The sequence below is a fragment of the Emys orbicularis genome, chromosome 13, assembly GCF_028017835.1.
Source record: "Emys orbicularis isolate rEmyOrb1 chromosome 13, rEmyOrb1.hap1, whole genome shotgun sequence".
NCBI classification, from domain to species: domain Eukaryota; kingdom Metazoa; phylum Chordata; order Testudines; family Emydidae; genus Emys; species Emys orbicularis.
The window spans coordinates 5,659,321-5,673,894 of NC_088695.1; the positions used below are offsets into that span (position 1 = coordinate 5,659,321).

The 14,574-nt window shown below is 55.9% G+C and overlaps 1 protein-coding gene and 2 non-coding genes across 3 annotated transcripts in view; 1 reads left to right on the forward strand and 2 right to left on the reverse strand.

Annotated features, from left to right (window-relative positions):
- LOC135888153 (zinc finger protein 721-like) overlaps positions 1 to 14,574 on the reverse strand; it is a 202,873-nt gene that overhangs the window by 15,803 nt on the left and 172,496 nt on the right. The window lies entirely within an intron of this gene.
- On the reverse strand, positions 1,089 to 1,175 carry TRNAY-GUA (transfer RNA tyrosine (anticodon GUA)). The gene is given in 2 exon segments: positions 1,089 to 1,124; positions 1,139 to 1,175. It is a non-coding gene; the product is annotated as a tRNA-Tyr (tRNA).
- TRNAY-GUA (transfer RNA tyrosine (anticodon GUA)) lies at positions 2,630 to 2,717 on the forward strand. Its single transcript is given in 2 exon segments — positions 2,630 to 2,666; positions 2,682 to 2,717. It is a non-coding gene; the product is annotated as a tRNA-Tyr (tRNA).

Here is a 14,574-nt window from a genome sequence, read left to right on the forward strand (position 1 = left end):
TGTGTGTGTGTCAGTGTGTGCATTGCTCTGTGTGTATTGCTCTGCGTGTCAGTGTGTGCATTGCTTTGTGTGTGTCAATGTGTGTATCTGTGTGTCAGTGTGTGCATTGCTGTGTGTGTGTCAATGTGTGTATTGCTCTGTGTGTCAGTGTGTGTGTCAGTGGGTGCACTCCTGTGTGTGTATTGCTCTGTGTATGTGTCAGTGTGTGTGTCAGTGTGTGCATTGCTGTGTGTCAGTATGTGTGTGTCAGTGTGTGCGTTACTCTCTGAGTGTGTTAGTGTGTGTCAGTTTGCGCATTGCTCTCTGTGTGTCATTGTGTGTGTCTCAGTATATGCGTTGCTGTGTGTGTCAGTGTGTGTGTTGCTCTGTGTGTGTGTCAGTGTGTGTATCAGTGTGTGAGTTTTTGTGTGTGTCAGTCAGTATGTGCGTTGCTCTGTGTGTGTGTCAGTGTGTGCACTACTCTGTGTGTATCAGTGTGTGTGTGTGTCAGTGTGTGTATTGCTCCGTGTGGGTGTCAGTGTGTGCACTGCTGTGTGTGTATTGCTCTGTGTCAGTGTGTGCGTTGCTCTGTGTGTCAGTTTGTGCATTGCTCAGCGTGTGTCAGTGTGTGTATTGCTCCGTGTGGGTGTCAGTGTGTGCATTGCTGTGTGTGTATTGCTCTGTCAGTGTGTGTGTTGCTCTGTGTGTCAGTGTGTGCGTCAGTTTGTGCATTGCTCTGTGTGTGTGTCAGTGTGTTCACTGCTCTGTGTGGCTGTCAGTGTGGGTGTCAGTGTGTGCGTTGCTCTGTGTGTATGTCAGTGTATGTGTGTGCGTTGCTCTGTGTGTGTGTGAGCATTGCCACCTCGGTGCGTTGCTGTCTCAGTATGTGTCTTGTTGCGTGTGTGGCACCGACACCGGGTGTGTTGCCATCCCTCTGCCAGCATCTGCGCATGCGCTGCTCTGGCTCTGGAGCGGTGCACGTATTACTCTGCGTTTGTTTGCATCCAACTCCCCCTTCCTCACCACGCCCCCCCCTTCCCCTCCCCCTCCCCCTCCCCGCTGGAGTCCGGTTCTCCCCGCAGCCACTTCAACAAAATAAAAACCTGCTCTCCTTCGAGCCGGAATCGAACCAGCGACCTAAGGATGACTCTTCAGCGTTCTACAGTCCTCCGCTCTACCAGCTGAGCTATCGAAGGGAGTTGCTTGGGGCCCTGAGTCACGCCTCTTAGTGGCGATGTCTGGCAGGGCTGGGCAGGAGAGGGTGTGTCTGGGTCCAAGGTCTGCGGGTGTAAGAGAGCCCCAGCCTTTCACTCCCATCTGCTTAGCAAACCACGGGTCAGAAGGGGTGTCTGGGCGTGTGTGTCACCATCTGTTTCTCTCTCTCATCCAGTCTGTCTCCTTCGCTCTATTTCCTCTGCCCTTCGCTCTCTAGGGTGACCAGAGAGCAAGTGCGAAAAATCAGGACACTTTTTTTCAGTGTGTGTGTGTGTGGGGGGGGTATAGTTGCAAATATAAGACAAAGCCCCTGATATGGGGACGTCTGGGCACCCTACTCTCGTTCTGCCTGTTTCAATCTCTCTTTCACCAGCTTCCGCCTGCTGAGGGACCGGACACCTTTTCGACCTTGCTTTGTAATCTGGCTACGTTGGGTGCATCTGTCAGGAGGTGGAGTTGTGGGGACTGGATGCGGTGTGCCCAGTGCATTTCTCTGTTGAGTTCATCCTTTCGGTGGGTGTGTTTTCCGTTGCAGACCCCTCAATCGTTTCGAATAAAGGGGCGGGGACCCCTTTGGAAATCTTAGACACCGTCCACAGGCGGCAGATTGAAAACCACAGTTCTATGGTCATGACAACTGTCCGCAGACCCCTTAGACATTACCGGGGTCCCCTTAGACATGACCGGGGTCTGCGGACGACAGGTTGAAAATGGATCATGTCTAAATTGTGCCACTGGGTGTGTGTTAGATGGGATTCAATGGGGAAGGACGGTGTTTGTTTGCCACATCTTGCTCTGGGAAAGATGTTATTTTTATACAATCATAGGACAACGGGAAGGGACCTCGAGAGGTCATCTAGTCCAGTCCCCTGCACTCAAGGCAGGACTAAGTATTATCTAGACTATCCCTGGCAGGTGTTTGTCTAACCAGTTCTTAAAAATCTCCATTGATGGAGATTCCACAACCTCCCTGGGCAATTTATTCCAGTGCCTAACCACCCTGGCAGTTAGGAAGTTTTTCCTAATGTCCAACCTAAACTGCCCTTGCTGCAATTTAAGCCCATTGCTTCTTGTCTTATCCTCAGAGGTTAAGGAGAACAATTTACCTCCCTCCTCCTTGTAACAACCATGTATGTACTTGAAAACTGTGATCATTTTCTTTCTTTCTCTCTGCCTCCTTCCATCTTCCCTGCCTGCACCCTGCCGCTCCAGTAACTTCTAGCGTCACACCCTCTGTAGCTCGGTGGGTGTTTCTCTTTCGCCAGCCTTCTCTGTCTGCCTTTATGTCTCGCAAGGGATGGAGGGAAGAAAGAGAGACAGATGAGGAGGAAGAGGAGCAGGATCTGAGCAAAAAGCCAGGCAGAGAAAAGAGGTTAGTACCAAGGTAGACAGGCAGACACCACTAAGAAGAGCGACATAAGCAACCATGCCCATTCCTTCGATAGCTCAGCTGGTAGAGCGGAGGACTGTAGAATGCTAACAGAGTCATCCTTAGGTCGCTGGTTCGATTCCGGCTCGAAGGACAGGACTTTTTCCTGCCTGTTTTGAATATGATATCATCTAAGAGTGTCGGGATCAGGGGAGGGCAATAGCCCCTCTGTCAAAGGATGGATGTGTTTCTCTTCCCATATCTCCCTGCTTTCTGGAAGCCTCCCAAGTCACTCACTCAACTTCAGGTGCTCGCGTTAGATGGGAAGATCTTTGCTGTCTGTGCAGCGCCTGGCACAATGGGGCCCTGATCTCAGCTGGGGCAGGGACTGTCTCTCCCTGTGTGTCTGTGCAGCGCCTGGCACAGCGGGACCCTGATCTCAGCTGGGGCAGGGACTGTCTCTCCCTGTGTGTCTGTGCAGCGCCGGGCACAGCGGGACCCTGATCTCAGCTGAGGCAGGGACTGTCTCTCCCTGTGTGTCTATGCAGTGCCCAGCACTGCATAGACACATAACAAAAGAAATTAATAGGCAGCAGGTTTAAAACAAATAAAAGGAAGTTCTTCTTCACGCAGCGCACAGTCAACTTGTGGAACTCCTTACCTGAGGAGGTTGTGAAGGCTAGGACTATAACAATGTTTAAAAGGGGACTGGATAAATTCATGGTGGCTAAGTCCATAAATGGCTATTAGCCAGGATGGGTAAGAATGGTGTCCCTAGCCTCTGTTCGTCAGAGGATGGAGATGGATGGCAGGAGAGAGATCACTTGATCATTGCCTGTTAGGTTCACTCCCTTTGGGGCACCTGGCATTGGCCACTGTCGGTAGACAGATACTGGGCTAGATGGACCTTTGGTCTGACCCAGTACGGCCTTTCTTATGTTCTTATGTTCTTATGCACAACGGGGCCCTGATCTCACCTGAAATAGCAGCTGGCCCTAATAGGGACAAAATTAGGGTAATAACCTATCTCTCTGTGCATGTGCATCTTTAAAATTTATCTCCCAAGACAGGATTATGAAGAACAGACAATGGTTGGAGCAAGGGGGCAGGGGTTGGATGTCAGGACAGCTGGGTTTTATTCCCAGCTCTGGCAGGAGAGTGGGGGTCTCGTGACTAGAGCTGGTGGGGGGGTGGGTGTCAGGACTCCTGGGTTCTATCCCCAGTTCTAGCAGGAGCAAGCTGGTTTAGTGCTTAGAGCATGGTGGCAAATGGGTGTCAGGACTCTTGGGTTCTGACTCCCCTCCTCACTGTTTAACAAGCAGGTAGACATCTGTGACTCAGTTTCTCCTTCGGTACAGTGGGGCAAATGCTCCCCTCCCTCTTGGGGAATGTCATTAACAAGCATCTGCCGAGAGCAGGTGCCTTTCACAAGCTGTGCCTCGCTGTCAAGCTTTGATCTGTCTCTTCCTCTCCAGAGTCGGCTGGAGCTTGCTGGATTCTCCCCAGCTCTTTACCCGGCACGGCATTTCCTGGCCTGGAGGCTTGGCCCTTTCACTAGTTACAGTGGTGACCTCCGGGCTCTTTGTCCTGCCTGTGCCCCTGACAGCCATTGTACATTTGGGCCAGGCCTAGCCCGTCCCCAAGATCAGAGCAGCGCCTCCCCACTGCGCGGGGCAGCATCATGGTAAGCCTCTTTTCACTGGGGAAACTGAGGCACCAGACCTTGCCTAAAGTCACACAGGGAGTTAGCGGCACAGCCAAAGATAGACCCCGGGAGTCCTGACTCCCAACCCCCTGCCAGTTCTATCCCACTAGATCGCACTCCCTTCTCAGGGCTGGGCACAGAACCCAGGAGTCCTGACTCCCAGCCTCCCCTGCTCTAACCCACTAGACCCCACTCCCCTCCCCGAGCTGGGGAGTAAACCCAAGAATCCTGGCTCCCAACCCCCCCGAGATCACAACACCTTTGCAGAACCAGTCAAACCCACACGCTGCCTGTGCCGCATTCCTGCCAGGGAGAGAAGCTGGCGGAGTGGAAGAACCAGACAGTTACGCAAGGGGATGTTTACCTGGAGCCTCTCCAGCCCCTAGGGGATGCTCCTCCCTCTCCGCCCACACCCTGCATAAAGGGGAAGGAGTTGCCCGAGCAAAGAGAAAGGAGCCATGGAAGGCCGGGGACCGGTGGCAGAGTTGCAGCGCTCCATCATCTGCCCTATCTGCAGGGGTCCCTTCAAGGACCCGGTGCTGCTGGACTGTGACCACAGCTACTGCCGAGCCTGCATCACGGGCCAGTGGGAGCGGGAGGGGGCGGGGGTGCTGTCCTGCCCCCAATGCCAGCAGGTCTTCGAGCGGCGCAGCCTGCGCACCCACGTCAAACTGGCCGTGGAGGTCAAGATCGCCCAGAACCTCAACGCCAAGACAGCCCAGGAGGCCAAGCCCCGTCGGCGGCGCGGCGGTTGGATCCCAGTGTCGGTCATGCCAGAGGGGCAGGTAGGTGGCTGGTTAACCCGTGGGATGCCCTGCTGCAGGATTCTAATCTGTGCACGGGAGGGTGGCCCGGGAGACAAAGCACCAGCTGGGCCACAGGACCCCTGGGCTCTTTTTCTGGCTCTGCCATTGGCTTTCGGCACTTCACTCTCCCGAGCCTCAGTTTCCCCAGCTCTAAAATGGAACTAATGATCCTGACCTCCTTTGCGAAGCGCTTTGAACTCTGAAGATGAAAAGCACACGCGCAAGGGGTTATTATGATTATAATATAGGCTCCAGCGCAGCTCTCATTGCTGGGGAGCGGAGCGCCTACCCGTCGTGCATGACACAACGCACTGACACATCTGTCACCAGCTGTTCATTCTCCCAGCCACCCCACCACAGGGGAGACGCTTGTGCAGGGGAGTGTCTTGTTTTGGTAGGGTTGCTTTGTTGTTTTCTTGAATAATACAGACATGGAGAGACTGGGGGACCCAGGGATGGGGGGTATGAGGGGTCCACAGAGACGCTCCTATGGAGGGTGGGGGGAGAATGGGAGACTCTGGCAGGGGGGAAGGGCGGGCACGCAGAACTCCTGGTGTGGGCGGGGGGCGGCGGGGGGGAGACGTGATTCATTGATTCCAAGGTCAGAAGGAGTCATTGTGATCATCTGGTCTGAGCTTCTGTAGAGTGCAGGCCGGAGAACTGCCCCCCAATAATTCCTAGAGCGGCTCCCGGTCTGGGGGGCAGGGAGGGGAGAACGGGGGGGGGCACACAGCACCCTTGCCATGGGGGGGAGAAGGGAAGTGGGGGGAGAATTGGAAGCCCTTGGAATGGGGGGCAGGCAGAACCTTTGCCATGGGGGCAGGGAGAAAGGGGTGCCAAGAACTTCCATTTGGGGGGGGAGATGGGAAGCATCTGGTATGGGGACACACAGAGCTCCTATCATGTGGGGGAGAATTGGGGGCATAAAAAGCCCTTGCCATGGGGGTGGGAAATGGGGGAACAGATGCCCCCAGAGCCACCGGTATGAGGGGGACACAACTGGGAACCTTGCTATGGGGAGAGGGATCCTAAAGCTCCCCTCCATGGGGGTTGCTGGTATGGAAGAAGAGGAGGCACCCAGAGACCCTGGGAGGGGGAACACAGACAATTTGAGGTGAGAAGCTAAGAGCCCCTGCCCGGGGTCTGAGCCGGGTGCAACGAGCCAATGCTGGGGATTGAACCGAGAACCTTCGGGGCTAAAGATAGGAGCTGCGTCCCCTGTGAGGGCTGTAACAGTTACCAGCCCAACCCCTGCTTTGGGCAGCAAGGAGACACTCTTCCATGCTGAGCAGTGGGGCTGGGTTTTAAGCCATCCTGGCTCCAGCTCGTGACCCTCCTCCAGTTCCACCCATCTCCGCCCCCGTGCTGTGGTTCTGCCTGGAGGTCTCACCCCCCCCCCCGCATCGCGCCGGGCGCTGCACAAAGCAAATAGCAGCTCCCAGGTTCCCCAGGGCCTGGTCTTGCGCTGTGTGTGTGTGTGTGGGGGGGGATTTCGACAGCTCCCTCGGAGGCACCCACCACACGGCCGCTAACAGACGCTGAATGGGCCCCGTTGGTCTGATGTGGATGGCGGGGAGCCGGGATACCAGGCTAGATGGGCCGATTCCCATGCAGGGTGTCCATTATGTGGCGGGCAGGCCGGAAAGGTTACGGGTCTGTTATTTCAGTGCTGCCTACACACAGGACCCCTTTAACTGCCTCCTACGGTAACCCAGAAGCCACCCCGGTCCCTATTTTACTGGTGGGGGAACAGAAATATAGTCGGGGGGGGCTGACTCATCCAAAATCCTGACTGCCCCGCCCGACCCCCTTCATTTCTATCCCAGCGGCTCTCAACCAGGGGTACGCCGAGGTCTTCCGGGGGGACATCAGCTCCTCTAGACATAAGCCTAGTTTTACAACAGGCTGCATAAAAAACATTAGAGAAGTCAGGCCAAACTAAAGTTTCAGCCAGACAGTGACTGGTTTATCCTGCTCTATAGACTATGCACTGAAATGGAAGTACAAGATTTCTATTCCCCTTGATTTCGTTTAGAACGATATGGTAACAAGGAGAACATCAGCACTCACAGGAGCTGTGACACTTGTAGTTTTAGGTCTGATTTTGTGAGCATGTTGTTTTGAAGTGAGGGGAGACTTGGGGGTACACCAGACAAATCAGCCTCCTGAAAGGGGGACAGTAGCCTGGAAAGGTTGAGAGCCACTGGGCTAGTGCAAAAGGCTCTAGCTGTGGTTCCCATTTGTGTACTGGGGCTCCTCCCACCAAGCCATCCAGCCTTAAAGGTCATGGGGGAAAGTGCCAGCCAATCACAATGGGACAGTGCCACCATTAGACCCCACTGCCTACCCAGAGCTGGGGCTAGAACCCAGGAGTCCTGGCTCCCAGCCCCCACTCATTTCAACCTGCTAACCCCTGCTCCTCGCCCAGAGCTGGGGCTAGAACCCAGGAGTCCTGGCTCCCAGCCCTCCCCTGCTGCAAGCACTTGCCTGCGCATGCAGCTGGGCTCGGTGCCCACGTGCTGTTTACCTGGCGGTGGCAGCGGGCCAGGCCAAGGCGTGGAATGTAAACACAGGCCGCGCCCTGGGGCCCTGTCCTCGTGAATTAGTCAGCAGCCCCCCGGGCAGGTGGGAATCCTGTCATCAGCCACCGCGACCCGCCCGTGGAACCGTCCTGGCTCGTCCCACTGCATCCTTCCCCGGCTCATCACAGACCTTGGCTCACCGCACGCACGAGCCGTTCCAGCCCCACTCACCCTCTTGGAATTTATGAGCCGGCCACGTCAATATCTCCTCCTGGCACCAGCCAACCTGGGCACGCCAGCCTCAACCACGTGCCGTGGGCAGCTTGGGCCAGGCCCAGCAAAGCCAGCGCCTCTTGCCCAGCCAAGCTTTCTCCTCGCCCTCTTCCCCTGCGGGCTCATTTCCCCTCCGTCTTCTTCCTGACCCTGTTCCGGGGCACGGAGCCTGATTGGACCCCGCACCACACACTGTTACCGCCTGGGTCTATGGTGTCCAGATAGCAAGTGTGAAAAATCAGGATGGGGGTAGGGGGTAATGGGCGCCTATAGAAGACAAAGCCCCCATGGGTGGCACGTGAACCTCCCCTTTGGGGAGGTTAGCCCCCCAGCCCCTCCCCTTCCACCCAAGGCCCCACCCCTACCCCAGCGCTTCTGGCCCCCCTTGACTACTGGATCCCCCCTCCACTGCGGCCAGAGGAGCCTGCCCCGAGCCCTGGGCCAGCTGCCCCAAACCCTGGCCGGCCTGCCCGCCTCTAGTCCCAGGCCGCTGGCCGGCCTGACCCCTGGCCCCAATCCCTGGCCACCGGCTGGCCCAAGCCACTGGCCAGCCAAGTACCGAGCTTCAAGTGTCCGACCGGACTTGAGACCCCATCAGCTTCAGGAGAGAGCAGCCATTTTAGCACTTTTGAAAAGTTAAAAAAAATTGTTACGGGTTGAGTGGAAACCAAAAGTTTTTGAAATGTTCAGTGAAGCGAAAAGTGGGGGAAAAAATCATTTTGAGGCGAGCAAAACATTGTGTTTCAATTATGACCCTTTTAAAACTATTTTTGAATTTTATTAAAAATAAAAGGAAAGAAACTTAAGAAGTGAAAAGTTGTTTCCTACCAAAAAAATTGAAACATTTTGGGGTTTTTTTTGGGGGGGGGGATTTTTTTTCCCTAAAATAAACAGATCAGCTAAACTGACACAAATTTTGTGGGGGAAATTGCTTGTTTTTCTTTCAAAACAAACAATTCAGCGAAATTGACATGAATTTTGACTTTAGTTTCCAAAATGAAGAATTTGGCAAAACAGATGCAAATCCACGACACAGTAGTTTGCCAAATCTGCATTTTGTTACTCAAAAAAGTTTCTACCGAAAAATATCCCCCAGCTCTGTCCAACAGCTCCTGTCCCGTGGCCGATGGCCAACTCTACCCTGAGTCTAATGACGTCTCTCTCTGTCTTCTCTCCACCAGGGTGTCGGGAAAATCTGCAGATAGTGAGCGCCCCTTTCTTCTCCTGCATGGTGTAAGTTGGCGGGCACAGGGCCTGGCACGGATGGCGCTATCACCGGCCACCATTCACCTGCCCCCAAGGCCCCGATCTATGATTTCCCCCAGGTGTGAGCATGGCAGGGAGGAATGGCCATAATCCAAGTGCAACCTCCATGGGGGGATGTCCGGCCCTTGAGAATAGGGCGTGGAGCTTAATAGGGGAGGCGGCACCAACAGCTGATGGTCCCAGGGTCAGTGATGGAGTGTGGCGAGAGTGGCACAAGAAATGCCTGTGCTGCGGGGAGTGGGACAGAAGTGCAGTAGGGGGCGCTTTCCTCTCCCACTCAGTGCAGACCCCAATTCCCCAGTGCGGCACTAGGGGGCGCCTGATGCCGTTCGGCCATAAAGCCGCTCAGGGTTATTAAAGCTGCTTTCCTCTCAAAGCCGGGCCACTGACACTGAATTCCAGTCCGTTTAATTCCACCGCCATAAATTCTCCCAGCTGTTGCCGTTACATCCTTCTGCGCTCCCTGTCCTAAATTGCTGCGCCGCTCTTAACCAGCGGCAGCGCCCCCACCCCAGAAGTAGCTGCAGCTCAGCTCTGGGTGAGTGATCCCCGTGGAATGTCATGGTGCAGCTACCTCCCACCCCAGAGACGGCTGCATCTCCATGCTGGTGAATGACCCCAAGGAAGCATTTCGGTGCGGCTGTTCTCACCCACCGACCCACCCAGGGGTGGCTGCATCTCAGCCCTGGGTGAACGATCCCTTGCTGTGGGGCTGTTCCCCAACTGCCCCACCCCAGAGGTGGCTGCATCTCAGCGCTGGGCAAGTGTCCCTAGCATAACAAGCCTATAGATCCCTTTGGGGTGATTATCATCCATACCCTCCCTCTCTCTCTGCAGCTAACGTGATGCCGGACCCTCCCCAAACCGTCCACTCTGACCTGAGCCTCTCGGACAATATCAGGACCGTCCACCTGGGCGTTGGAGACCAGCCCTGGCTCCCAGGCAACCCCTGAGAGATTCAATGTGCTCCCGAGCCATGCCAGGCAGCCAGGGTGTCTCCTCCAGCCACATGCACCAGAGCTCGGGCGCGGCACATACAGTGACCCCCTGCGGATAGGCCTCAGCCTCGTGCCCACAGGGGTCCCCCCTCCAGGGGACAGGGACAAGCTGAATGTCGATGGACCAGCCCTGGGGACAGATGCAGAAATGCCTCCCCCTAAGAACAAAAGTGGGACCCACTGGCCCATCTTATGGAGCACAGCTAGGAAGAACCGTCTGGGGCTAATGATCAAAGCTGGCGCCCCCTAGTAGGGAAAGGCCCCATGTCCCATTCTCCCCCCCGCCCCCCGCCCCAGCCAGCTCGTCTCCCTGTCCTGGACCAGATCGGATCCTGGGACAAGAGTAGAGCCAATGCCCCATAGAGGGGAAAGGTTCCATGTCCCATTCCCTGCCCCCCGAGCCAGCCAGCCCCCCAGCCCTGGGCCAGATCAGAGCCATAGAAGGGAAAGGCCCTGTATCCTAATCCCCGAACCAGCCAGTCCCCCCCAGCTTGGGGCCAGATGAGGTCGGCCCGTAGCCCGTTCCCCTACCCCACTGAGTATTTTCATGCCGTCCGCTCTCTCGTCTCACCAGTTTTCCCTGCCGCTCTCCGCTGCAGCTGTGTTGTATTCTTGTGTGGCTGCCCCTGGAGTTTGTATTTAGTCCAGTGCAGGCCTCTATTGTGATGATTTTTTTTTTTTTTTTGAGCACAAGGGGAAAAAATAAACTCCTCTGGGAAACATGGGCCAGCCAGTCCTTCGCTCTTGGGTTTTCTTTTGAAGACCGTGGTGTGCCCCCGAAACCCCTCTATGCCAGCGGGCAAGAGAATTTCCTCACCTGGCACGTGCCATCTGGCTCACCCAAGATATCCTGGGAGGTGTTAAATGAAAACACGGGTCACATTGGTCATTAATAGCGGCATGAGGAATTGGCACAGATACTCGCTGAGACGTTTCCGATGGCTGCTGAAAGTCTGTCCCAACCAGTAGCCAGGCAGAGCTCACAAACAAGTTTCTGCCAGCCAATGCCTGCAAACTCACCTCTCTCTGCAGTCAGCCAACACAATGAGCGCTCCTTTTACATCCAAAGGCCACAGGGAGAGGTGGCACTGGAGAATGGACTAGGGGCCGACAATGAACTTTGGGGGATATTAGAGGATGCCACCCCCTTACCATGCACCTAGGAAATAATTGAGCAGTGAGATTAGTCATGAAAAAACAGGATCATCCTGAAACTTGGGCAAAAGCCCTTTGGGGCAAGGGAAACGTGATGGGTCGGTTTTGTTTAGTCCCTAGACAGTACGTTACGATTTTGTTTACTATATAGCTGGGCAGATCCATTAGCTGTACTCACTGGCTCTTGGATCTCACACAACTGGCTGTTTTCACTATCAACATCCCTCAGTGTCGCGGTACGGAGTTGAGTGCTGGAGCTGAATCAGACAAGCGGGTGTGTGTGCCATCCCCAGACGAAGACAGCAGGCCTGGGATTGCTGTAAGTGGGTAAGGGCTGCATGCTGCAGGGGAACATTGCAACGGGCATGGGGGGTTGAGTGCCCCCCCGATTGGCCTGCCAGGGGTGAGGAGGGAGAGGGGCTCTGTCCTTCTCTCCCTGCACCTCTCCCCCGGCACGTTCGGCCGCGCTCTCTGGCAGCCCAACGGGGAACGGGACGGAGCCGCTTCTGCCTGAGAGAGCCTGGCTGGGAGGCAGCTGTGGCCTGTTCCCTGCCCTGGCTGGGCTCCTGGGGACAGGGTGGTTTTGTCCATGTGGCTCTGAGGTTAAACCTCTTTGTGCATCAGTGGGGATACCAGACAGCCAGCTAAGCTTGTCGCGTGTTTGGAGGTTCACAAGCCTTTAGCCCTCCCACTAGTGGCTTGCCCTCAGGGCCGGCGCCTCAGCGGCGTTCAGGCCCCTAACTCTCATTGGGTTCAGTGGGAGAGAGGGGCCCAAAACTCTTTAGGCTCTGGACCTAAGTATTTACAGTTACGGATGAGTCACTAACAAGAGAGCCAACTGAGGCTGAGAGAGAGGAAATGACTAACTAAATGGAACCCAGGCATCCTGGCTCCCAGCCCCGCCCCTGCTCTAATCCACTAAACCCCACTCCCCTCCCAGAGCCAGGAATAGAAACTAGGTGTCCCGGCTCCCAGCCCCCCCTGCTCTAACCCACTACACCCTACTCCCCTCCCCGAGCAAGAGAACCCAGGAGTCCTGCCTCTCTCTGACCTCCCCAACCGCTTGGCAAATCAAACTCTCGGAGAAGAATTCCTCCATAAAAGGCAACTCTTTGCTGCACGCACAGAATCCCGTCCCTGGGGGCCGGCTCATGCCAGGATAATGACAGCTTCCCTCTTCCAGGCTGTTTTTCCTGGGAGTTCCCCTCAGCCTGGCTACAGGAAGATGGGCAGCCCCGCCTGGCTTGTTCCCATTATCCCAGCCTTGGGCCTGTACCAGCAGGAGCTGAGATGAGAGGGGCTGGGACGAAGCCAGGTCTGGGGCAGGGCTCCAGCTCCTTCCAGCTAGCATTGGAGTCCTCTCCGGGTCCCAGGTGCGGAATAACGATCCAGGAGCCTCTGCTGCTCCGGGAGGAAAGCGGCCGCTCCTTCGCACTCCCCCCAGCGCCCAAGCCGCTGACCCAGCCCCAAGAAGCTGGCGTATGGGGCAGGCACTAGAGGGCGACAAAGCCAACGTGGTGGTGAATGACCCCTGCCACAGTGCATTGTGGGAGCCTGCCTCAGTTATCCCCGTCCGTCCCTTGGCTGGACACAACGGCTCTCAGGGCCAGTGGGCACCTGGGAGCGCCTGACAGCTCCAGTCCCGGCCCAGCATCTCCCTCTGCACCTTACCACTTCCCAAACAAGGAGTCAGCTCCCGGGAGCACAGTCTCCCCAGGTGGGGCCCAGCAGGCCTTGCTCGGCTGCCCACCGGCCATACAGAGAAGACCGCCAAGGGGATGGAGTGGGGGCACCCGGGCCCGTGCTGCCCTGGTCTTTCTGGGATCGCCAGTGGATCGGGTCTGGCCGTCCCTGTGCACCGGCTGCCGGCTCAGATTTCAGTATCAGGCTCTGATACTCAGCCCGCTCTGCTTTAACCCACTAGACAGCACTCCCCTCCTGGAGCTGAGGATAGAACCCAGGAATCCTGCCTCCCAGTCCCCCCTTTCTCACCCACTAGAGCCCACCCCCCTCCCCAGTAGAACCCAGGAGTCCTGACTCCCAGCTCCCCACCCAGCCACTGAATAAAGAGCTGACGGAAACACTCCTGGTCAGCACTGCCCCTAACCCCCACTCTGCCTGGAGAGGGCGCTGTTCTGCTTCAGGCTGTAGTTATTTAATGAAGAAAAACCACAGCCCTTAGTGCCTGTGACAAAAGTCCCACAGCTGCTGCTCACGCGTCAGGGCCTCGGCCCACGGCATCCGTCTCTCTGAAGAGTCCTCGCGGTTGCAGAGAGGCTGTGTGAGCCAGCTGCTGTGCTCCACCCCGGAGGCAGCTGCCTTTCAGGGCAGGATGAGCAATTCCTCGGGCATACTGCTGCCTGGTTGTCACCCAGCTGCCATCCCCCACCCCAGAGGTGGCTGCATTTCCGCATTGCCCATCGACCACTGCACAGAGTTGCCGTTACAGAGTGGCTGTGCTCCACGCCAGAGGTGGCTGCATTTCCACTGCAGATGTATGATCTGCTGGAGGCCTTTGGATTGAGAATAGAGGACTATTAGCAGCGACATCCTGACTTTCGGGGACACCGTGTCTAACCATCAGAGCTAGCAGAAAGTTCAGGTAGAGGCAGCCCCGAACACAGCTGCTCATCAGGGAAAGAAGAGATACAGAGATGGGAAGGTTAAGTGAGGCATTTACGAGTTCAAAAAGGGCTAAATGAAAACATGCTGCTCTTACTCCGAGACGCACTCCCCTCCCAGAACTGGCTAAAGAACCCAGGAGTTCTAGCTCCCAGCCTCCACCCCCCCTGCCCTCTACCCACTAGATCTCACTCCCCTCCCAGAACTGGGAAAAGAACCCAGGAGTCCTAGATCCCAACTTCCATGCTCTAACCACAAGACCTCACTCCCGGCTCTGGGAGAGTACACCCAGAGTCACTGCACACGTGACAGCAGCCTCTAAGGAAAGGAAATACCACCACATATGAGACACAGTGGAGCTGTGGAGCTCATTGCTGCAGGACTATTTCACTGGGACGGATATTTATTGAAGGTAAACCACAGAGCGTGGGTACGTGGAAATCAAGCGTCAAGTTCATGCCCGTAACGAGGTATACAGAAAGCTTTCGAGGTGAGGGGTTTAGTTGGGGGGGGATGGGGGACCGGTGAGAATTTTTCTTATTAATTTAGAAAATAACAGGATGTCCACATCTTGTCTTCCCAGTTTTGCTGGAGGTTACCTCGAAGGAACCAGGAGGCAGATCAGGAGAGGTCGCAAGGGAAGGGGATTTAGGAACAGGGACTC